The sequence below is a fragment of the Puma concolor genome, chromosome C2, assembly GCF_028749965.1.
Source record: "Puma concolor isolate L17-30 chromosome C2, mPumCon1.1.hap2, whole genome shotgun sequence".
Lineage (NCBI taxonomy): Eukaryota > Metazoa > Chordata > Mammalia > Carnivora > Felidae > Puma > Puma concolor.
Genome location: NC_141675.1, coordinates 55,506,484 through 55,530,939, shown reverse-complemented (window position 1 = coordinate 55,530,939; position 24,456 = coordinate 55,506,484). Strand labels below are relative to the sequence as shown.

The 24,456-nt window shown below is 38.9% G+C and overlaps 1 long non-coding RNA gene across 1 annotated transcript; it reads right to left on the bottom strand.

Moving 5' to 3' along the window:
• Nucleotides 1–680: 680 nt before the first annotated feature.
• On the bottom strand, nt 681–24,088 carry LOC147577270 (uncharacterized). The gene is made up of 3 exons (XR_015240103.1): nt 23,046–24,088; nt 10,106–10,180; nt 681–9,568 (listed from the first exon to the last, which is right to left on the bottom strand). It is a non-coding gene; the product is annotated as an uncharacterized LOC147577270 (long non-coding RNA).
• Nucleotides 24,089–24,456: the final 368 nt, after the last annotated feature.

The following is a 24,456-nucleotide window of genomic DNA, read 5'->3' as shown; positions in this document are numbered from 1 at the left end:
TTTCGTGAGTTCAAGCCCCACGTCAGGCTGTGTGCTGACAGCTCGGAGCCTGGAGCCTGCTTCAGATTCTGTGTCTCCCTCTCTCTCTGCCCCTCCCTAGCTCATGCTCACTCTCTCTCTCTGTCAAAAATAAATAAACTTTAAAAAAATTTAAAAATATATACCTATGGAATAGTATCACCACACTGATCCCTTGTGTTGCCATTTTATAGCATATTCCCCACCCTCCTCTGTTCTTGACACCTGGCATCCAGTAAACTACTCTTAATTTCTATAATTTTATCTTCTTCAAGAATGTTATTTCAATAGAACCATGATGTCCATGACCTTTTTAGAAAGCCTTTTTTCATTCAACATAATATCCTTGAGGTCTATGCAAGTTATTGTATCTATTAATAGTTTGTTCACTTTTAATGCTAAGTATTATTCCATGGTAGGAATATATCAATGTAACCAATCACCCATTGATAAACATAGTTTCTTTCCAGTTTTTGTCTATTACAAATAAAGCTGCTATGAACTTTAAAAAGAAAAGAAAAGAAAAGAAAAGAAAAGAAAAGAAAAGAAAGCACACCACAAAAAAATCTTTACACAATATGAACCTGCAGGGGTGGAAATATTTTCTCTTTTCCCCTTCTACGTGCTTTGGTTGGTCTAATATTAAATCAGCATAAGATCGATTAATAGGAGGGAAAAAATTTTAATTTCATACATACAGGAGCCCTATAAAAAATATGAGATTCCAAGAAGGAAACAAAGCAAGCAGCTTTTATAACTTTCAGACAAGGAAATGATAAATTTGTGAAGAATTGACAAGATAAAGGGGTTTGGGTTTGAGGTAGTAAATTAGTGAAGAAGTAACATGTTTTGTTTATCCAGTCTTCTCAACTCTAAATCCCCTGTCTCCAGTGATAAATGCTTCTTCCTTTCTGGTACAGGGAGAATACCTTTCACATGATAGATTTATTTTCTACTTTTGGAGTACAGAGGAGGGTCAGAGCGTTCTTATACTGGCTGTTTCTCAAGTAACTTTAGTTCAAAATCATCAATATGCCAAAGTGGCATATTTTGGGGTGGCAATATTCTGCCCCATCTTTGAAACTTCAAAGAAGTTTCACAATTCAGAAGCTGATTGGCAAATTTCTCCCTTATCTCATTGAACAAGTCTCTTGTCTATGAAAACAGGTCAGTTCAGTTAAACAGTTGTGTCTCATTTCAGGAGGCGGTGTTGCAGGTAGGCTCCCAAGGTTAGGCTTACATGGTATGAGCACCTGCACCAAGTATTTAATAGGATACATTTCTATGGAAATAAAATAAAAACAATAGTTAATTACTGGAGCAGACTATAATTGCAGTGTCTGAGTTCTGAAGGCAGCTAGTCAAGAAGATTTTTAGATGTCAGGCTCAAAACATCTTCCAATGGAGTGAGGACAGGCAGGGGCACTCTGACAGATTTTCCTGGTTTGCTGTTTGAATATCTCTGGTGACCCTTCTGAGTGATCACACAGCAGCCAGCAGTCATGAAGACTGTCCACATGTGAACTATTATGGTGATTTATCTGAAGTTTATATCAAGTTGTCCAATTTCAGCGCTCATGGCTTTGGGAAAGGGCAGTTTCAGTTCTCAACGATTACAAGTCAAAGGGATGGGAGATGTTAGTTTGGAGAGTTGTAGCTACAAATGGGAGGAAATTAGACACGTTCAGTATCCAGTCCAATTTACTGGTAGACAAAAAAAACCTCAAAGACAATTAACAGGACTAGAATCTGATATCTATAATGCTGTACTACGGTTTTCCATCAAACATCATTTTTCTCTCTATAGACAACCCCATTTCTCTCAGAGATAATCAAAGTAAGATGAATTTGCTTGCAAATAAGTCTTGTATTAATAAATTTGGCCTGATTATTTACATAAGTGCAATAAGACTAGTGATTAACTATATAAACTCTTTTAAAGTCTGCTTTGCTGGAACTTTTCATAACAAATCTCAGATTGGATTTTTAAAAGCCTCTTAAGGCTAAGAAGTCAAACCAATAATTGTAATCAGATTTTTACCTGCAATATCTATAGATTTGGGTGAATTCCTTTCTTTGCAAGGTCCCCAAAATATTTTGAGGTTCCTGGGCCTGCCAGGAAGTGACCTTCCTTACTTGCCTCATAGGGTTTTGGGTACCCTATAAGTAAGGCATCAGGCTGTTTTTGATAAGGGGGCTTTATTGACCCCAATAAAGTCAGTATGATTCATTAACCATATTTTTAAGGAACAATGTGATTAGTTCCTTAAAGCTGCTTTTTTTGTATTTTTTTTTTTTTTAATTTACTTTTGAGAGAGAGAGACAAACAGAGTGCAAGTAGGGGAGGAGAGGAGAGAGAGGGAGGCACAGAATCCAAAGCAGGCTTCAGGTTCTGAGCTGTCAGCACAGAGCCTGACATGGGGCTTGAACCCATGAACCTGTGAGATCATGACCTGAGCCAAAGTTGGACGCTTAACCGATTGAGCCACCCAGGCACCCCAAAGCTGCTTTTAGTTCTTTAAAGCTGCCCGGTCTATGGACATCTCTCTCAAATGTAAAAGCCAGTTAAAGCCTTAATAATATAACCACTATTTCCAATTATGTTATGAGAAGATAGATTTTTACTGAACTTATGCAAATAACTATATTGCCATGAAAATAAGAATACTCACTAAAAGTTTTCAAATACTGGAGGGATCAGGTAAGGAGAAAAAGTAATTGTTTCATCTTTGTCACAAAGGTGTCCTTTACCAAATTGCTGATAGCTTAGGAGAAAAGAGAAAAAGGTTTCCTTAAATCTGGAAAAACAAAACAGTAAAGAACCAGCAATATTTCAAACAAAAGTCATAAAAAGTTATAATCATCTTCATCAGTTTATTCATTTCCATATAATTAATTTTGTTGATCTTGATGTTTTGTTAGCAGCTTTATGAAGCCTCTAGTTTCTCCATAAGAGTTCCATAAATTCTTACCCAGTTCAGTGGTATTATCTAAAAGTAATCAGAAACCTGTAATTGTTAGAGTCCTTTCTGTGAATCTCCTTGAAGATGAAGCATTTTTGCAGGAACACTTTTGCAAAAGCATCTGACTAAAATAATAACTGTCTATAAAGACAGAAGGCTTTTAAAAGGCCATAGTAAAAGATCTGATGAGAATTTTTTATGATGCAATCAACAAGGTAATTTATTTCTATGACAACATTTTAAGATGATAAATGCAATTATGACTAATAACATTACCTATCATATTTTTAAAAATTTTATACAATTTCTGGAACATATATGTATATATTTTTTAAATTTTTAATGTTTATTTTTGAGAGATAGACAGAGCATGGGCAAGGGAGGGACAGAGAGAGAGGGAGACATGGGAGACACAGAATCGGAAGCAGGCTCCAGGCTCTGAGCTGTCAGCACAGAGCCCGATGCGGGGCTCGAATTCACGGAGTGCGAGGTCATGACTTGGGCTGAAGTGGAACATTAAACTGACTGAACCACCCAGGTGCCCCTGCAATTTCTGGAACATATATTAATAATACCTATCCATACAGGGGCACCTGGGTGACTCAGTCAGCTAAGCATTGGGACTCTTGATTTCAGCTCAAGTCTGGGATCTCATGGTTAATGAGTTGAAGCCCTGTGCCCGGCTCTGCATTGACAGCATAGAGCCTGCTTGGGATGCTCTCTCTCCTTCTCTCTCTGCTCTTTCCCCACCCATTCCCATGTGTTCCCTCTCTCATTCCCTCTCTCTCTCAAAATAAACTTTAAATAATAATAATCTATATCCATACAAATACAACACAAAGAAGATTTAACATCACTTCTGATTTAATAATGCTTCCAATGTAATTTAACATATCAAATAATTCCAATTAGTTTATCAACTCTCTTCTTTACAAGGAGAGAAAATATATCTTTCAAGATGGTCCAGGGACCCTCTACAAAATCCCAAAGTAAGCTCAAGGTCAAAAAGACTTCACTTAGAGTTTGATTGGGGCAGGGGTGCCTCAGTGGGTTAAGCATCTGACTCTTGGTTTCAGTTCAGGTCATGATCTTGAGGTTTATGTGTTCGAGCCCAGGCTCGAGCCCCATGTCAGGCTCCATACTGCAGATGCAGAGTCTGCTTGGGATTTTCTCTCTCTCCCTCTCTTTCTGCCTCTCAACCCCCCTGCTCTCCACGCCACTCAAAATAAATAAATAAACTTAAAAAAAAAAAGGAATTTGATTTGGGAAAAGTTTGTCAAAAATATCAGTAGGTTTTAAACATTTGATTAAAGTATCACAGGTTAGTGTGGAACAATATTAAGTTATTCATTTAACCAAAGTGACAACTAAAAACAACTAAAGACTTTGCAGGAAAATACAGAAAGTTACATAGTAGAAAAAAATTTAGTTCTTTTAATAGAGAAGACTCTGTTTTAAGTAATCAAAGACCTCATAAAGGGAACATAACGTGCGGAAATTAAAACAAAACACAAAATCTTTGCCTTCTAGGCAGATTTCTTAAAGGATAAAGAAAAACCTTCTACAATCTTATCAAAAGCAGACCAATAGTCCAAGAAAACTGTCCTGTTAGCAGACAAAAGAAATTTAAGTGTTTTTTTACATAAGTACACTATTGATACACTATTGATATTAGACCTTATTTCAAAAAACGCTTATAATAAATATATTCAATTTTAGCTAGCATGACCATACAGGAAAAATTGTCTTTCCTTCTCTCTATTTCTTTTTCTCTTAAGCAACGAGCTATTATACTACTTTTTCCCTTAACAAAAATACATCTCCATGTCTCATACCTTTTCTTAGCCAAAACACATCTTTCTTTGCTTGCATAGTTTTCTTTTCCTTACTATTTTATATATTAATTAGAATTCTTAACTGTTAGAAACATTTATTTTTAGTGAAAACTAAGTAAGCAATTGTGAACTATTATACCAGTATTCTGTAGATTGTCAAACCCATTAAGCATTTCATAACCTCTAGAAGCATATGTTTTCTTGAAGTACAATTTTTTTAATGTGAAATAAGACATGTTTATTGGTAGATCCAAATATGTTTAGTATCTCTGCAATAAGAAGCCAAAAGTATATAAACCTATGTTCAATAATTAATGTTTCTGTATTTTACCTTACTTAGAAATGACCTAGATATTCAATGAATTTCCATCATTTATACTTAGCAAAACTCTGAGGGTTTAAGTTGCCAAAGAGATTTAAGAAAATTTACATAGACGTATCATTAAAAAATGATTACTGTTGGGGTGCCTGGGTGGCTCAGCCGATTAAACATCCAACTTCAACTCAGGCCATGATCTCACAGTACGTGAATTTGAGCCCCGCATCAGGCTCTGTGGAGACAGCTCAGAGCCTATAGCCTGCTTCAGATTCTGTGTCTCCCTCTTTCTCTGCCCCTCCCCAACTCACACTCTGTCTCTCTCTCAAAAATAAATAAATATTTTAAAAGTTTTTAATGATTATTATTGAAAGTTCACTTAAACATTTTTATCTTCCTTACATTTATTTAATTCACTTATTCTTAATAATCATATTTAGATTACTGAAAATTTCATAAGACTTTAAAGCAGCTAGCCATCATCTTAACTTATTTTTCTTGCTGACAAATTTTGTAACAGGGATAACATGAGCTTATTTGACTTTTAGTAAACCTAAAATACAGTACCATTAACTGTTTTTAAATGCCAATAACTCTAAAGACATTCATTTTTTTAATTACACCAACTAACTTAAACTAGGTTTTATTTACCAAAGCTACCCCAGATGACATGAAATTGAGAATACGTGGGTTGATTTCTATTACACTTCTGAGAGTTTAGAAATATTTAATTTGATAAGTGCTTATCTTTCTTTAAGCCAATTAAATAGGGTTTTACTACAAATTAATTTTGGTAACACCATTTGGAGACAGGAAACATCAATCACACATTTATAACATATGTGGATAAACATACATAAATTAACACACAGGGCAGACACAAACTGAGAACTTAGAGCTTTCATTCTAAAATTTTAGCCATGAATCAGGTACAATAATACAAAACTCACTAGTTTACAAATAACAGTTGGATCCAAATTGTATTTCTGGCAGTTGGAATAAGGTAAGTTTACCCACTCATGTGGCTAATTTTTTTACTATTTGTGGAGAAGACTTTTAAGATTTGTATTTGCCCTTGACAAGTAATCTTATGAAAGCTGTAGACTAGAGTTTGAACAAGGGAGATTTCATTGCACATTGGATTTTTAAAAACCTCCTACACACACTTGATTTCCTTCAGTCTCACGTGATTATGGACAGTGTTTTAGTTACCTCCTATGGTGTTTACATTTCAAAGATATGGTAAGACTCACATCTTCAAGGGACAGAGAAAGAATGCAAGTTTTATCTCAGGAATTTTGGGGTATACTTGCCTATCATCTGAAATTTAAGGTAAATACTATTTAAGTCGACTTCATGCCAAGCACAGAGTCCAACAGAGGGCTTGAACTCACAACCCTGAGATCAAGACCTGAGCTGAGATCAAGAATCAGACACTTAACTGACTGAGCCACCCAGGTGCCCCTAAGGTAAATACTACTTAAATTTTTCTCCCTTTTTTTAAATTAAAAAAAATATACATTTTTCATTTTATTTATTTGAGACAGAGAGTACAAGCTGGGGAAAGGGGCAGAGGAAGAGAGAGAGAGAGAGAGAGAGAGAGAGAGAGAGAGAGAATCTCAAGCAGACTCCATGTTCAGCATGGAGCCCAATGGGGTGCTCCATCCCATGACCCTGGGATCATGACCTGAGCTGAAATCAACAGATGCTCAGTTGCTCAATTTGAGCTCAAATAAATACAATTTTAAAAAATATATTTTTTTAATTTTAAAAAAGAGAGAAATTTAAGTAGTATTTACCTTAGGGGCACCTGGGTGGCTCAGTCAGTTAAGTGTCTGATTCTTGATCTCAGCTCAGGTCTTGATCTCAGGGTTGTGAGTTCAACCCCTCTGTTGGACTCTGTGCTTGGCATGAAGCCTACTTAAATAGTATTTACCTTAAATTTCAGATAATAGACAAGGATACCCCAATATTTGCCACCCAGGTGACTCTAAATTTCTTTTTTTAAAGTGCAGGACAATTGCATTTCCAGGGTCCTGATTTTTTACATTTGAAAATGTCTGGAGGCAAGTAGGAAAGACTCTCTGTGGACTTTGTTGTTCTCAAAGTTATGCTTTTTTTTCTCTAAATATCCAAATTGCAAATCAAGAATTGTTAATTTCAACTCCTTTTTTTTCTCCTTTCCTGATGGCTATCTTCAAAGAATTGGATAGCTTCTCCCATTATAATGCTTAGAGGTTGACTAGCCCACCCACTCACATTGTTTTGAATTTGCCTTTTTGATATCAGGGAGGAATTTTCCTACCAAGGCAGAAACTAAAAGATCTCTATGTTCTAGAGCTTCAGAATTTAGTGCAGTATGCCTTTGAAAAATCTGTATAAAGTGCTCAACAAAGGCCTTTGGATGCTCTCCTTCTTTCTCAACATACAATTCAAACTTAGACCAGTTCCCCGTAGTGGGAAAAGTTCAACTACTGCTTCTATCAGCCCCTGAACAGTAGCCTTCAGCTGCTCCATTTCCTGATCATTCATAGGAGGGCTTGAGAGAAATTCTGGTCATGTGTTTCCTCTTTGAGAGGGGTTTTCTCCAGGGGTCCATCTGACTTGTCTGTTAACTACAGTACAATCAAGGGTGAAAAGAACACCTTTGCAGCTAATCAAGGCTCTTGTGAGTGAGGTTGTAAATGGCCACTAATCTAATTTCTATCGAAATTGGGTAGTATCTTCTGAAAGTGGAGGTAAAAGGGCTTTATAGTTTAAAAGATCAGTTGCTGTCCAGAGGACATGAATTCTTCAGGTGGGGCTGGAGGATTCCAAAATACATCTGCAAAGGATATTGCATAGGAAGGCCTGAGCCTGGCAGAGCCTGATCATAGAGACCTGGAAAGCAGGGGCAGTTTGAAAGGACAGCAAAACAAGTCTGCTAAATTTACTTCCTGCTGCTTTTGCTAAATATACTTCCTGGCTTTCAGCATTTACATGAGAGACCTGTATGCCCTGGACTTAAAGATTAGGCTGGAGTGTTCTCTATAAATCTTGTAGGGGAAGAGAAGTTAAAACAGGTAGCCAGGTGTTTAAGGGATTTTGTGGGGAAGGTGGAGGAGTTTGGCGAGCTAAGGGAATTTGCTGAAGAAATAGAGCTAGATTTTAAGAAGGGGCATTTATGTTGAATGTGGATTTTAACTTTTTCCTAAGTCTAATTTCTGTTCTTCCATCTTGTTAAGGAAGTCCCTAAGGCTAACCATTATACTTCTTTGTATCCACTTTTTAATTTGATATTTCCATAGGTACGAATAGGACAATTTTTCGGAACGAGAGCTCTCTAAAACTTTTTTCAAATACAGAAGTTTTCCAATTCCAAGGACCCATCATTGACAAGTAGGCTCTTATATCCATCTCAATAGTCACTCAAATCAATAACAATTTTATGGCACACAAGACATAAGAGGCGTCCCAAAAGAGAGTACAAAAGATGCAGCACTCATCAGACCCAGAAAGTTCACCCCCAGAGTTAGCTTAAAAAAGCAAAGACTCGGAGTCACAAACGGTAAGAATGGTGTAATGAAAATGGTGTCTCCAGTTTCCCATGAGAACATGAGATGACTCCAGCTACAGACTTACACAAGCGCTACTAAAATGAGACTTTTCCAGCACTAACAAGACAGCAAAGGTTCAGACAATAAAGGCCCCTTATGGGCTGGAAGCTCTTATGACAAACTCCCCTAAGAACTGGCATGGCCAGACAAAGAAAGTACTGCTTGTAACTGAGTGCCTCAGAACCCTAATATTCCAACTGGCCACCAAATGCAAGCTGGTATGTGTATCTTCTGGCTGGCAGTGACCAAACAGAATAGTCTCACTAGTTACAAAGCCAAGCTCTGAGGACATAGAACAAGATGAAAGAAAAACTTTATCTGGTGACCCCCAGCAAAGCTTGTCTAAACAGATGCTGGTCTGGTGAGAACTGTGAACTCACCAGTCTGTGATGCTGGCTCAAATAACAGGCTTATAGGACTCATGCCTGTGTTCTGCTCTATGGTTTTCTTTGTTGTGACAAATGACATGAAAGACAGAGACAAAAGAAAACAATGACCATCTCTGGGAGAAAAAGGATCAATAAAAAACAAGAGTGCTCATAACAAACTTTTACCAGAGTTGCTATACCCGAGGAACTAGTTCACACAAATTTTCTCTCCTGCTAATCTAAATTTAGAAAAAGGAAAGAACTCTCACCACTCTAGAGTGGTCACTTACCAGACTCTGCAGGCAAAGAACTGGAAGACTGGCATGGTAAGAATTTTTGCCTTCTGCTGGCTCCTGTCACAGGTCCCGGGACCTCTCAGCGGCTGCAGCCAGTGGAGAGCTCCACATTAGTCACCGAAACTACACGGGTAAAAAAACTTTTTCCTTCTTCCCTTCTTGCTGCTTTGGCTGGTCTAATAATTAAATTGACATTAGATAGATTAACGGGAGAAAAAAATTAATTTTGTTCATATAAGAGCCCCATAAAAAATATGAGACTCAAAGAGGTGACCAAAGCAGGAAACTTTTATACCTTTCAGACAAGGAAACGATAAATTTGTGAAGAATCGACAAGATAAAGGGGTTTCAGCTTCGGATATTAGTGAAGAAACAACTAGTTTTGCTAATACAGCCTTCTTGGCCCTAAATTCCCTATCTCTAGTGATAAGAGTGCCTTCTATCCTTTGGGTACAGGAAAAGTAACTTCCATGTGGCTTTCAGGGGGACAGAGGAGGGTCAGAATGCCCTTCTTGTACCAGCTAGCTATCTTTTAGGTAACTTTAATTCAAAATAACCAATATGCCAAAAGGGTATTTTGGGGGGTGGCATATTCTGCTCTCCTTCAGCTCCAGTTTCTTAAAGGTTATACAAGATAGACAAAGAATATACCAAAATGTTAACAAGAGTTAATGGGTGATTTTTTTTATTTTTTGGAAATAATCAATACCTACCTGTCCCCAATGTGATTAACTGTGATAACGTGGTTGAGGATGCTGAAGATGCTCGGTGCAGTGCAGGGCAGGTGCCTATGAAAAATGGTTCTTTTACAACAAAGCCCTCCTGAAACCAATGCCTGAAGTCCAAAGCATAGTGAAAGGCCAGCTGTGCAGACATTTTGTTGGAAGGTAAGCTTTCACTTTCTCTGATCACACCAAGTAGGAAGAGGGGCTTTAGTTAACATTCATTTGGGTGTCAGGCTTTGTGCTAGTGTTTTTCATAGATGGTCTCATTTAAATCTCCAATACTCCTATGAGTTGGGTACCAGTGTTATTCTCATTTATATATGGAGAAACTGAGGCCCAGAGTGGTTAAATAATTTGCAACAACATAATTAACAAGAGATGGAGCCAAGATCCAACAATGACTCTAGAGTCCACATTGACTATGACACTCTCCCACCCATGTAATGGAAGACAGGGAGACAAATCCATCGCATATATCTCATCCCAGAGCCACCTGCTAAAATGCCCGTGGTGGAGAATTAGGCAGCACACTATCCAATGGGAAAATTCTGGATGGGGCCTGTAGGAGCCATTTGATACTGGGCCTGGCACTTGCTAGGTTTGTAACTTTGGACAAGTCATAACCCCTCCAAGCCTTGACTTTCTCATGCATAAAAGGGAAATAATATGACCTGAACTGCAGGCCTCCTAGGATAGCTATGAAGATCAAAGGAGACAAAACACGTGGAAATCCTATGAAAACTGTCAAGCGCCATGCAGGTAAAAACTATTATTAGTCATAATACAAATATGGAACCCTCAGAGTGTGAAGACTGGACACCAGATTGCTCTGAGAAGCTCCCAAAGGGTTATTCTCAAGGGACTGTATCATAGTGTCTCACAGACATTTGCCCTCACTGCGCCCTGATAATAGTGCTGTGCTGTTTGGAACAGGTGCCTGATTTGCACCACAGGCAAAACACACTCTGTGGAAACACCAACCTGTGAGTAATGGACTCTGAGGGTGAGCTATGTGATAGCATTCCCAAAACGCAAACCCTGGCCTGGAAAGCCATTCAGAGAACTGACTCTGATATTCTAATAGGAAGGTCTTTCTTGGTTCATGAGAAAGAACAGAATAAGCAAAGAATGATGGTATCCACAATATGCCGGGCCTTGCCTGTACTAGGCCCCTCACAAATATCTTCTCTGAGCCTCATATTATTATAACCCCATTTTGCAGTTAGAAAAACAGAGACTCAAGAGTGGGTAAGGAGCTTGCCCACGAGATTGCTAAAAGATAATGAGAAAATTAAGGGATGAAAACACATTTACTCATCAATTTCTGTTCTGATAAAGTTATCTAAACTTTTTTGGTTTAGTCCCTTCAAAATGAAGATAATTAATAAATGATATGATTTCTTAGATTTCTGTTGACATGTTAGGTAAAACTTACATTGATTTAAAATATTTTATTATAATATATGCCATTATTTTGAGACCAATGCATTGCTGCCAGACTCTCATGAAAATCAAATTAATTTCATAAGGTGAAAGATTTATGCAATCTGGTAGAATCATGTTAATTTAATAGGAAATAGTTTTCTCTAATTTTTTCTCAATTAAGAGGGAAAGGTTTTTGATTTTTAATTAAGAGAAATGAAAGGAATACTTATAATGAATATGATACCTTATTATTGTCAGTAATAAATAGACTTATATAAATTTATGTTTAACACATAAACAAATGGCCCACAAAATGAGCAGTTCCCAAAGAAATATATAGTTTTATCAAACATATCAAAGTTCACTAATAATCACCTAGATTCAAAGTAAAACAATGAGATCTCACATTTTACATATTGAATAAGTAGAGATTTTTTAAATTTCAATATTACTTATTTTAATTTTTTTAATGTTTATTTATTTTTGAGACAGAGACAGAGCATGAACGGGGGAGGGGCAGAGAGAGAGGGAGACACAGAATCGGAAGTAGCCTCCAGGCTCTGAGCCATCAGCCCAGAGCCCAATGCGGGGCTCGAACTCACGGACTGCGAGATCATGACCTGAGTCGAAGTCGGACGCTTAACTGACTGAGCCACCCAGGTGCCCCTAAAATTTCAGTATTTAATGTTGTTTAGTGTGATGATGGGCATTCTCAAGAACTGCTGGTGGAACTGCATACCATTACAACTTTTCTGGAAATGATTTGGTGATGTGTATAAAGATCCTTCAACAATGTGTTCTTTGACTATGATAGATTAAATATGACCAAAAATTCTTTGTCACTCCCCTCAGAAAGAGATGTGGTCTAACCACTCTCTGGAAACTGGCCTGGGACTGCTCTGACCACGAGAGCAAGCTGGAAGAGACCCTGTGCCAGTTCCATGCCCAGCCTTTAAGTGGCCTGGCAGCTTCCACCTCCCCCATTTGGAATCCAATGGAGAAGACCACCTAGGTCAGGGCAAAGGCCCCAGCCAACAGCCAGCACCAACTTGTCAGCCATTCGAGACAGTCCCCTAGGCAGTAGATCCTCCAGCCCCAGTCAAGCTACCCAGCCAGGTAACATCATGTGGGGTGAGGCAAACTGTCCCCAGATGGCAAAATTGTGTGCAAATGAATGATTGCTATTGTTTTAAGAGACTGGGTTTTAAGTTTTGAGAACACGTTACATAGCAATAAATAGCTTAAGATTGACCCAATAATTTTACTTCTAGAAATTTATCGTCAGGTACTAATCAGGAATGCAGACAAAGGCTTACATTCCAAAACATTTCTTGCAGAGTAGTTTTGGAGCATTTTAATATTTTAATTAGGAAAATAATTATGAAGATCACAGTATATCCATTATGGAAGTAATTTAAATCTTAGCAATGCAGGAAAGACTTATGATATACTTTTAGGTGGGAAAAAGTCATATAAAGAACTATGCATATAAAAAGGAAACAAATTAAGGGGTGCCTGGATGGCTCAGCCGGTTGAGCATCCGACTCTTGATTTCGGGTCAGGTTGTGATCTCATGAGTTTGTGAGATTAAGCCCTGCATCAGGCTCTATGCTGACAGTGCAGAGCCTGTTTGGAATTCTCTCTCCCCCTCTCTCCTTGCCTCTCCCCCAATCACACACATGAGCTCTCTCATGTGTAAATAAACACTTTTAAAAAAGGAAAAAAATTAAAAGTTAGTAGTGTTTTTTTCTAGGCAAAATAATTATGAGTGATTTTATTCTATCTTCATATTTTTGTGATCACTGCAGCATCAGAAAAAAATAACTCTTAAAATTAAGAAAACTATCAACTTGCAAAATCTGTCCATAGATAAAAAAAATAAATTTCCATTAACTATAGTTTCAAAGTTTTTCATAAAATCATTCTACTGAGGCATTTGGCAATATTGATGTTGAATCATCTAGTTCGCATAACTGACAAGCCAACAGGCAGTTACATTGTAATTTTTAAAGTCAGCAAGAGACAGACCTATTAGCAAAGGGCTTTGATAATCCACAAACTAGATGTAAAAATCCTGAATAATTAAGCAGTTCTAATGATGTGGCACAAAGTAAAATAATGAAGAAAAGGCTTCAGAAAAAATCAGACTAACATCTTTGAAAGTCTGTTACCTGCCAGATTTCCCACAGCCATACCACTTAATCCTGTCAACAGCCTTGTGTGGTAGATAATATTTCCATTTTCAGATGAGGACTCTATGGCCTTGACTGAAGTTCTTAAAGCCTGCGACTGCACAGCTGGGAGTCAGGCCCAATGTATATGTTCTTCCCACAGCACCACATCACTCCACAAACAGCATGTAAGGCTGTTTGAAAAAGCCTTTCTTTTATTCTAACACAATTAATGAAATATTTAATTGGACTTTTTAAGCCTCTTTCGTAGAATCACTTTCTTCTTGCAGAACTTGAAGTAATCCTAAAAAAGTCAAAGCCAATTTTGTGACAAGCCTTGACTTTTCTTGAACAATTGAAAGGGGTTTGGGGGAGAACGACCGGCTTACAAAGCAGCGGTACTTATGACACAGTACCTCTCCTCCTTGTGCTGTCTTCTCTGGCATCTCTTCAAAGCCCTATTTTTTAAAAATTTTTTTTTAATGTGTATTTATTCTTGAGAGAGAGAGAGCACACATGCATGAGTTGGGGAGGGGCAGAGAGCGAGGGAGACACAGAATCTGAAGCAGATTCTCTGTGCTGAGCTGTCAGCACAGAGCCTGACATGGGGCCCGAACCCATGAACCATAAGGTCATGACCTGAGCCAAAGTTGGACACTTAACCGACTGAGCGACACAGGTACCACCAAAGCCCTATCTTTAGTATGGCTGAGGCTTTTAGTAAGCTGGAATCTGACTGTGCTTTTTAGTTTCATTCACTATTCATATTTGTTTTGGTTTCCAACAGGCCATATTCATTTTGGGATCCAAGATGTGAGGAGCCAGTACCACAGAGAGGCCCCACGGGGCATTTGACAGGATAAAATGGAGACAGATGTCAACCAAGCCCAGTGGTGTTTTGTTTTTAAGGGAGTCACTAATAGTAATAACAGCTAAGATTTCCATAGAGTTTATTTGCATCAGCCCTGTACTATGCACTTTACATGTGAACATTATCCTATTTAAATCCTCACAACTCTAAGAGGTACACACTAATTTTGATCTACATTTTACAGGTGAAGATGCTAAGGACCCAGATACCAGACAGGTGGTGGTCAGGGTATGAACTGGTTGTCTGATTTCAGTCCCTGCTTCTAACTGCCACATAGACTGCATTCGTCAGGGCTGTGGTTTCAGAGAGAAGTCTGCATCTTTACTCTTCTGTCAGCTCCAGAGGGAACCCTGAGTGAGCACTGGGAGAAAGGCCATGGCTGGGAGAATGGAGAAATGGGAATCCCAGTTTTTCAAGGCCAAGCTGGAAGGTGGCTTTTCCCAGGGTGCTTCTCAGTACCAAAGTGCTTAGTACCTTGAGCCTTCTTTTAAAGTGTATTTCTAGGGGCGCCTGGGTGGCTCAGTTGGTTAAGCATCCGACTTCAGCTCAGGTCTGATTTCACTGTTTGTGGGTTCAAACCCTGCATTGGGTTCTGTGCTGACAGCTCAGAGCCTGGAGCCTGCTTCAGATTCTGTGTCTCCCTCTCTCTCTGACCATCCCCCGCTCACAATGTGTGTCTCTCTCTCAAAAATAAACATTTAAAAAATTCTAAAAATAAAAAAAAAAATTAAAAAAAATAATAAAATAAATGTATTTCTATTCATTCACCATTCCCTATATCTAAAAGGATATAAGGGGGGCCTGGGTGGCTCAGTCAGTTGAGTGTCCAAGTCTTGATCTCGGCTCAGGTCATAATCCCAGGGTCATGGGATCAAGCCCCGTGTTGGGCTCCATGCTCAGTGTGGAGCCTGCTTGAGATACTCTCTCTCCATTTGCTCCTCCCCTGATTGCGCACACACTCTCTAAAATAAAATTTTAAAAAGTCATAAAAAAACTAAAAGGATTTAAGGTAGTTTATTATGGCAGAAAAAAATACAACATGAAGAAAGAAAAAAAAAAGAATGGACCTTTAAATATTCAATGGCTAACATAAAATCATGACCAGCAATTGTCACAGATCACAGTGTTCATTAAATTGAAATAAACCAGTGGCTCAAGACCAGCATAACTAATGCCACTATTAAGATCGGGAAAATATTTTATCCTGAAAGCAAAGTGGCACAGTACAATGTGATAAGCAGCGCCCTCATATCTGCAAATATATGCTTAAATATCAGGCAGCAGAACAGTGTGGCTGAGCACAGAGACGCTAGAGCCAGACTTCCTGGGTTCCACCACTTTCCAGCTAGGTAATCTAGGGAAAGTTATCTAAACTGTCTGTGCCTGAGTCTCTTCCTTTAGAAATGGGGACTAGGGAAACATGGAGGATTAAATGAGATAATGGATATAAAGCAGCATCTGGCATGCATACAGCCCTGTGCCTGTGTGTTCTAAAGTTACCATCAGCCTGGCTTGAAACGTAGCAGATACTTCCCACCATAGGACCCCTGTACCCATTGCATCCTCTGCCTGGCACACTCTTCCCCCATCACACATGTGGCTCACTCCTAACCCTCCTTCAAGTCTTTGCTCTAATGTCACTTTCTCAGTGAGTTTCCAAACAACACTATTTAAAATAAACTGAGATGTTTTCCCTATTCTTCTCCCACAAACTTAGTAGCCTTTATCTCCTGCCCCAGTTCATTTTTGTCCTTCTTCTGAACATTCCTCATGCTCAAATAACCAATCACATTATTTCCTCTGTTTTTTGTCTATTTTCCTCCACTAAATGAAGGCAGGTTTCTATTTAATTCACTGCTCCATTCCCAGCACCCAGAACAGAGCATGGCAGAGTTAACTTCCAATAAACACGCGTTGAATAAAATCAATGAACAAATTAATCACTGTACAGTCAATTGCATGGTCCCTATGAAACACCTGTAACGGTAAGTCAGTCAAAAAGTGAACCTGTAAGTTGTCTGGACTTTTCAATCATCTCATAATAATTTGAGAAAGAGTTTGAAAGTCTTATGAAATTTTTTGATAAGAGGTAATTCCACTGAGATCTTAGGTGACATGTACTGTTTTATACTCTTCGGTGAGTTCAGAATTAGTGATTAAGAGTCACTTTCAGCAGGGGCGCAGCTAGATAGAATAGTCAAAACATGGAGTAAGAATAAAGCATTACTGGAATCAAATCATCACTCTGTCAGTTCTTAATGGAGCCAGTCCAAATAAATCATAGGTTTTATCATCCAGTTCTCTCCTGACAACAAAGCAAGGACAGGGAAGCCAGTTATTAATGAGAACATCTTATTTTATGCATCCAAGGGACTCCATGCTTCCTAACACAAAGGCAAGTGTTAAATGTGCAGAACTTGGGGAGAGACACCAGGACACGTGGGGCTCTTGCTTAGTACTAACAGTTACGTGCCTGCACAAGCCTCAGTGGTGAGCAACCACCTTTTTAGTCAGCGAAAGGCAATCTAGCAGAACGGAAAACATGCCACAAAAAGAGCAACAGAGGTCAATGAGGTGAGTCAGGCTCCAGGTGGAGCTGGGAAACTCTCCCAGTCCCAAAGGCAGATTGACCTGTGTCATCCACTTGTGGTGAAATGCCAACATCAAAGCAGCTGACATTACTATACACGACTTTTAGGCCCAACAAAAAACTTCGGGTAGCTCTTGGCTTTCCCATGGTTGAAGTATGAGAGCTAAGAATATTTCTATGATAAATGAGATTTCTTTATAAGGTATTTTAGGGGGGAAAAAAAAAGTTGAATGGACTAAAGCTGCATTCTGAGCATCCTACTGTTAACCTTATCTTTCTTCGTGTAAATTGTGGCCTGAGCACAGACCTCACTGAGGTTCCCAACATGAGAAAGAACTGTGTGGCATAAATTGATGGCTGTGAATGAGCCTGTGCCTCAAGGCCCATAAAGCCATCCCATGCCCTCAGCTCACACCAGCCCAGCCACTTTCCACTTGGGTCTCTCGTCTTCTGATTCTTAATTAAATTCAACCCCATCTTACTCCATTCTTTTTTTTTTTTTTTTTTAAGTGTGATTCTTTTCTCACAGCTAAGCAATAGGTTCCTTAAAGGACAAGGGCTACGCTTTACAATTCTTCTCTTGCACCCATAAGACTGGGCACCATTGACATAAAACATTGTGTAAGTTTAAGGTGTACAACACGTTGAGTTGATACACTTATATACTGTGATTACTAAGGTAGCATTAATTAACACCTCCATCACTTTTCTTTTTAAAAAATCAACTCAGTTTCACTGACTTTTTTCTATTATCTTTCTAGTCTTTATTTCATTTATTTCTGCTATTCTTTGTTATTTCCCCTCTTCTGCTAACTTTGGGCTTGGTTTATTCTTTTTTGTAGTTGCTTATGGTGTGAAATCAGATAAAGATAGTTCTTTTTTCTTTTTTGGGCGGGTATTTTCTGCTTTTTTTATTTTTTAAAATTTTTATCCAAATTAGTTAGCATATAGTGCAGCAATGATTTCAGGAGTAGATTCCTTAATGCCCCTCACCCATGTAGCCCATCCCCCCACCCACAACCCTCCAGGAACCCCCAGTTTGTTCTCCATATTTACGAGTCTCTTATGTTTTGTCCCCCTCCGTTTTTATAGGACTTTTGTTTCCTTTCCCTTATGTTCATCTGTTTTGTCTCTTAAAGTACTCACATGAGTGAAGACATATGATTTTGGTCTTTCTCTAATTTCACTTAGCATAATACCCTCCAGTTCCATCCACGTAGTTGCCAATGGCAAGATTTCATTCTTTTTAATTGACGAGTAATACTCCATTGTGTATATATACCACATCTTCTTTATCCATTCATCCATCGATGGACATTTGGGCTCTTTCCATACTTTGGCTATTGTTGATAGTGCTGCTATAAACATGGGGATGCATGTGTCCCTTCGAAACAGCACACCTGTATCCCATGGATAAATGCCTAGTAGCTCAATTGCTGGGTTGTAGGGTAGTTCTATTTTTAATTTTTTGAGGAACCTCCATACTGTTTTCCAGAGTGGCTGTACCAGCTTGCATTCCCAAGATCTTTTTTCTTAATGTAGGTCTTTATTGTTATAAACTTCCCTCTTAGAACTACTTTTACTGCATCCCATAGGGTTTGGTATGTTGTGTTTCCATTTTTGTTTAAAGATATATATTTTTTAATTTTGCTTTTGATTTCTTAGACCCATTGCTTGTTCACAAGCATATTGATTTCCATATGTTTGTTAATTTTCCATCTTTCCTCCTTTTATTATTGATTTCTAGTTTCATATTATTGTGGTCAGGAAAGATACTTAAGATTTCAATATTCTTAAATTTGCTAAGATTTGTTTTGTGACTTATCACATAATCCATCCTGGAGAATGTTTCATGTGCACTTGAGAAGAATGTGTATTGCACTTCTGTTGGGTGAAACATTCTGTATATGTCTGTTAGATCCATTTGGTCTAAGGTATAGTTCAAGTCTGGAGTTTCCTTACTGATTTTCTGTCTATATCCATTGTTGAAAGGGTACTAAAGTCCCCTACTATTAATTGTATCATTTCGTCTATTTCTGCCTTCAGATCTCTATTTGCTTACTGTATTTAGGTGCTCCAGTGATGAGGACATAAATAATTGTAATAACATGTTGATGAATTGACCTATTTTCATTATATAATGACCTTCTTTGTTTCTTGTTACCATTTTTGGCTTAAAGTCTATTTTGTCTGATAGAAGTATAGCTACTCCTGCTTTCTTTTGGTTTCCACTTGCACAGAATATCTCTTCCCATGTCTTCACTTGAAGCCTATGTGTGTTCTGAAAGTGGAAAGTCTCTTGTAGGTAGCATATAGTTGGGTATTGTTATCCACTCAGCCACTCTCTGTCTTTTGACTGGTGGATTCAATTCACCTACATTTAGAATAATTAATGGTAGGTAAGAACTTACTAATGTCACCTTATTTATTGCTTTCTGGCTGTTTTGTAGTTCCACTGTTCCTTTTTTCCTTTCTTTCTGCCTGCTTTTGTGAATTGATTTTCTGTGGTATTTGCTGATTCTCCTCTTTATCTTTTGTGAATCAACTACAGGTTTTTGCTTTGTGGTTAGCAAGATGTGTACATAAGCCATCTCGTAACTAAAACTGTCCATTTTAAACTTATAGCAACTTAACTTCAATTACACATAGAAGGTCCACCTTTCTACCCCTCCCCTTTTGTTTTTGATGTTACAATTTACTTCTTTTTATATTGTGTATTAACAAATTGTACTAACTATAGTTATTTCTAGTTCTCTTGTCCTTTGATCTTATACTAAAGTGGTTAACACACCACCACTACAGTATTAGTCTGAATTTGACCATATGCTTAGCTTTACCAGTGTGTTGCCTATTTTCATGTTACTAATTAGATCCTTTCACTTTAGCTGGAAGAACGCCTTTCAGCATTTTTTGTAAGGCAGGTCTAGTGGGGATTAACTTCTTCAGCTTTTGTTTGTCTGTGAAAGTCTTTATCTCTCCTTTTCTGAATTTTTTTTTTAATGTTTATTCACTTTTGAGAGACACAGCACGAGCAGGGAAGGGGCAGAGAGGGAGATACAAAAACCAAAGCAGGTTGCAGGCTCTGAGCTATTAGCACAGAGCCTGATGTGGGACTCAAACTCACCAACCCTGAGATCATGACCTGAGCTGAAGTCAGACACTTAACTGACTGAGTCACCCAGGTACCCTTCTGAATTCTTGATTGACAGGTTTTGTTCTCTCACCACTTTGAATATATCATACCATTCTCTCCAGGCCTGTAAGGTTTATGCTAAGAAATGCACTCACAGTGTGGGGCACTGAGGCAGTGGGGATACCTATGGGCCAATTGAGGGAATCCACTAGCAAAGAGTCCTTAGTGGTTCATGGGCAGTCTTCTTGGTGGAATCTGTGACACAGTAGGATCCACATCTCTTTCATGCTCTCCAAGAGTTCAGATTGTTGCTCTTCCAACTTTTCCTGCCTCCCTCAGTCATGGAGCTCATGACTCAGTACTCTGGATGGAGAAGAGAGAAATGAGCCTCTTTGGCAGTGTCCCACACAGCTGGGGAAGCCAGATGCTCACCCACACATTCCTTTTCCTCTACAGGAGAGATCAAAGGCCAAGAAGATTTCTCTTGGCCCTAAGCTGTGTTGCCTTGGGGTAGAAGTGATAGAGATAAAATCAAACTGTTCCTCTCACCCCTTCCAATGCATCCAAACTCATGCTTTTTTTGTTTCTATGGTGTGCTGAAACTTCTCCACTGGAAACCTGGCTCTTTTGTTTGTGGGTGATTGTTGAAGACTGTTTTATGGGGGCTCCTGGACTGCAGCCCAAAAGGGGCTAGAGCCAGTTCACAGTCCACAGCTGGGACCAACATCTATATGCCTAATACGTGATGTATGGATGGGCAAAGACTCCTCCCAGATCCTGTGGCATGTGGTACTGGATCCCACAGCTTCTACAAAGGCACTCTGATGGATGCTACATTGTTGTTGGGAGAAGGACACAAACTATGGGCATCTTATTCAGCCATAAAGCTGACATCACCCTCCAAACAGCCCAGCCCTTATCTCTCAGCAAGCTGAGAAATTCAAGAACAGAAAATTATTGACATCTTACCTCTTTACCGCAAAACTCTTGGATACATCAACCAGCTCTTAACCTCCAGCTCCATTCCTACCTTTCAGCTTCATCTCTGTCCAATATTGCCTCTAAACTTCGAACTCTAGTTTTCTAAACTAAAACGGCCCCCTGTTTTCTATCCTATGCTTGCCCTTTGGATTTGAAATGGACTTGGCTTCTTGGATTTGATACCCTCCTTACTCTCTGGCTCCATCCACCCAGAGTTTTTACTCCAGGATGTCAAGCCTAGGCTCCCAAGATCCAATCTGTCATTATCCACTGCTACGGAACTTATCTAGAGTTCCCTTTGGGGAGAGCAGGCAAGAGTAGATGATGATTGGTCATGTCACAATTATCATGAACACAGTCAGAAGGGGAGGGTACAATTCTGCTGTCTGCTGCTTCTACCACCAGCATCAGCAACACATGTCCATGTCCTGGATGAGTGAGAAGGAACAGTCTGGCTTAGCTCACCACCACCAGAAGCAACAATTGATTTATCAGGGACAACAAGGCATGAAAATAGAGAAGACTACCCAACTATAAGCTCCCTGTAGGGGAATCATATGTGCATCTTATTCATAACTGCTTCTTCATGGCAGGCCGGTGTATAACATGTTAGTAGGTTTTGATAAATGTGTTGAAATAATTAATCAGGAAAAGAGTGGTACTATCTTTGATTTCCATCTCATTGTCCTTGAAAAGAATTTAAGGCAATAAACATGAATGTTCCAATCATGATGTGAGACCTTGCAAATATATAAATAGATCAAATGAGTCACATGTAGTCTTTACTCTTAAGAAGTTTATAGCTCCCTTTAAGCACAAAGGCAGACACGTTTTAGACACTATGTGTTAAGAATTCCACTACAAGTATGGATAAAGTACTATGGGCACACAGCACTGTATGGTATAGTATGTATATATGTATGTAATTTATTATGTTCACGTTGGGAGCCTATAGGAAAAGAAAGTGACATTTGAGCTGGGCTTTGAAATATGAAGTATTTCAAAGAAACTTATAACAAGGATGAGACTGACCATATTAGGACTCTATGAGGAAAAGCCCCAGCCTGACAACAGAGTCAGGTTCAGGGCTGCTAGTGCCTCTCTGGTAGACAGCAAATTGTGAACAAGTAGTCTCTATCACAGAGAGTCCAGGATATACTTGAGATGTCCTAGAAGAACCGTGGGGTCATATATTGGGAGCACAAGGTTTATGACAATTGCAACTCTCCCCCAAAGTTGACTAACGATCCATGCAGCTCAGCCTGGAAAATGTCTGACACTGATCAGTTTTAAGGTTCCCTCAGCTGTTTCGGGACTATTCTGCAGGCCCTGGGGATCTAAGCCAGATGAGAATTCTGGTTCCTCAGAGAGGGCCTGGAACCATTTGAGCCATTAGAGCATGGCTGGCTCTCTGTGGTCACTCCAAGAAGATACCTTCTATGGCAATTTCCTCAGCTCCTCAGACCACCAGAAATAGAGCCTCCCTGAAGACCTAGGCTGGTCTGTACATACGGATGTAGACATAAACTAGGGGATACCTTTTGACCTGCAGTACCTATAAAATCAGTAGGATATAGGTTGGGACCCAGATACTGATGCCCATATGGGAAGAAACAGTCCATGACCAGTAAAAATGTGGTGGGGATGTATTAAAGCCAGAAAGTTATCTCTCTTGACTAGTTAGAAAATAGTAACTGTACAGAGTAAGAAGCCAGTTATACATAATTAAAGAGGAAGTGAGACCCCAAGCAGCTAACCTGAAGACCCTAGGAAAGTACCACAGGCTGTGAATCGGGATATTCATAGATCTCCCCAAACTTCATCAGGGCCCCAGCTGCAGCACTGCTACTTGCTGTTTGTCTGTGGACAAATCACATTTCTGTTAATTAAATAAGTATTATCCATTTAAAAAAATAAAATCTTTTTTTTCTTTTTTTTTTAAAGGAGGGGTTTCTGGCTGGTTTAGTCTGTAGAGAATGCTGACTCTTAATCTTGGGGTTGTGACTTCAAGCCCCATGTTAGGTGTAGAGATTACTTAGAAAAATAAAATCTTGGGGCGCCTGGGTGGCTCAGTTGGTTGGGCGTCCGACTTTGGCTCAGGTCATGATCTCGCGGTCCGTGAGTTTGAGCCCTGCATCGGGCTCTGGGCTGACAGCTCAGAGCCTGGAGCCTGTTTCAGATTCTGTGTCTCCCTCTCTCTCTGACCCTCCCCTGCTCATGCTCTGTCTCTCTCTGTCTCTCTCTGTCTCAAAAATAAATAAATGTTAAAAAAAAAATTAAAAAAATAAAATAAAATCTTTGAAATATATAAATATTATCAACAGTATTATCATAATAGAGGAAAGAATCCATTTGCAAAGAATAAATGAGCCTCATTTAAATTATATTATGAACTAGGGATGCCCAGGTGGCTCTGTCGGTTGAGCGTCAGACTCTTGATCTTGGTTTAGGTCTTGATCTCATGTCATGAGTTTGGGCCCCACCGTGGGCTCCATGCTGGTCATGGAGCCTACTTAAGAAGAAAAAAAAAATTATATTATGAACTAGAATTAACAACTAACAACAGTATCTTAAATAGTACAAAGTTTCAATTTCCAAGATACTTCCCCATTCATCATTATATATAATGCTTGTTATCCCTGGTGAGGTGGGCCAGTGAGACACTAAGAGAGAGGCTAACATGGACCTCCCACTGTTTCACAGCAAAGCAGGAGTCAAGCCCAAGAAGACTAATTCCCAGTCCTATGGTTTCTTAATCCTGATTGTGTGGCCACCAAGAAAACCACTGTGATCCACTCATTTTACTTAGCCATTTCCAGATTTTATCTGCAAGGTGCTTTCCAGCTGAGTTTCCCTGGTGACAAATTTCTATAGCTAACTGCTCAGTACTCAAAGCACCTAACACCTTAATACCTACTACATACTTTATGAAAATGTTTAGTGGTAGCATTTGAAACAAATAATCATCTTTCTTCTCTTTATGATGGTGTTTCCTTTTGTATGTAGCAAGAGGAATATAAAACAAATGAACTTTACATCAGGCTTGTCTGAAATCACAACTTGGTAAGTGTATGTTAAGGTTGGTAAGAAATGCTGTTAGGGAGTTCTGAGGAACAATTCATCACAATAGAGACTTTTAGAAAATTCCATATATTGCCTTATTTTAAA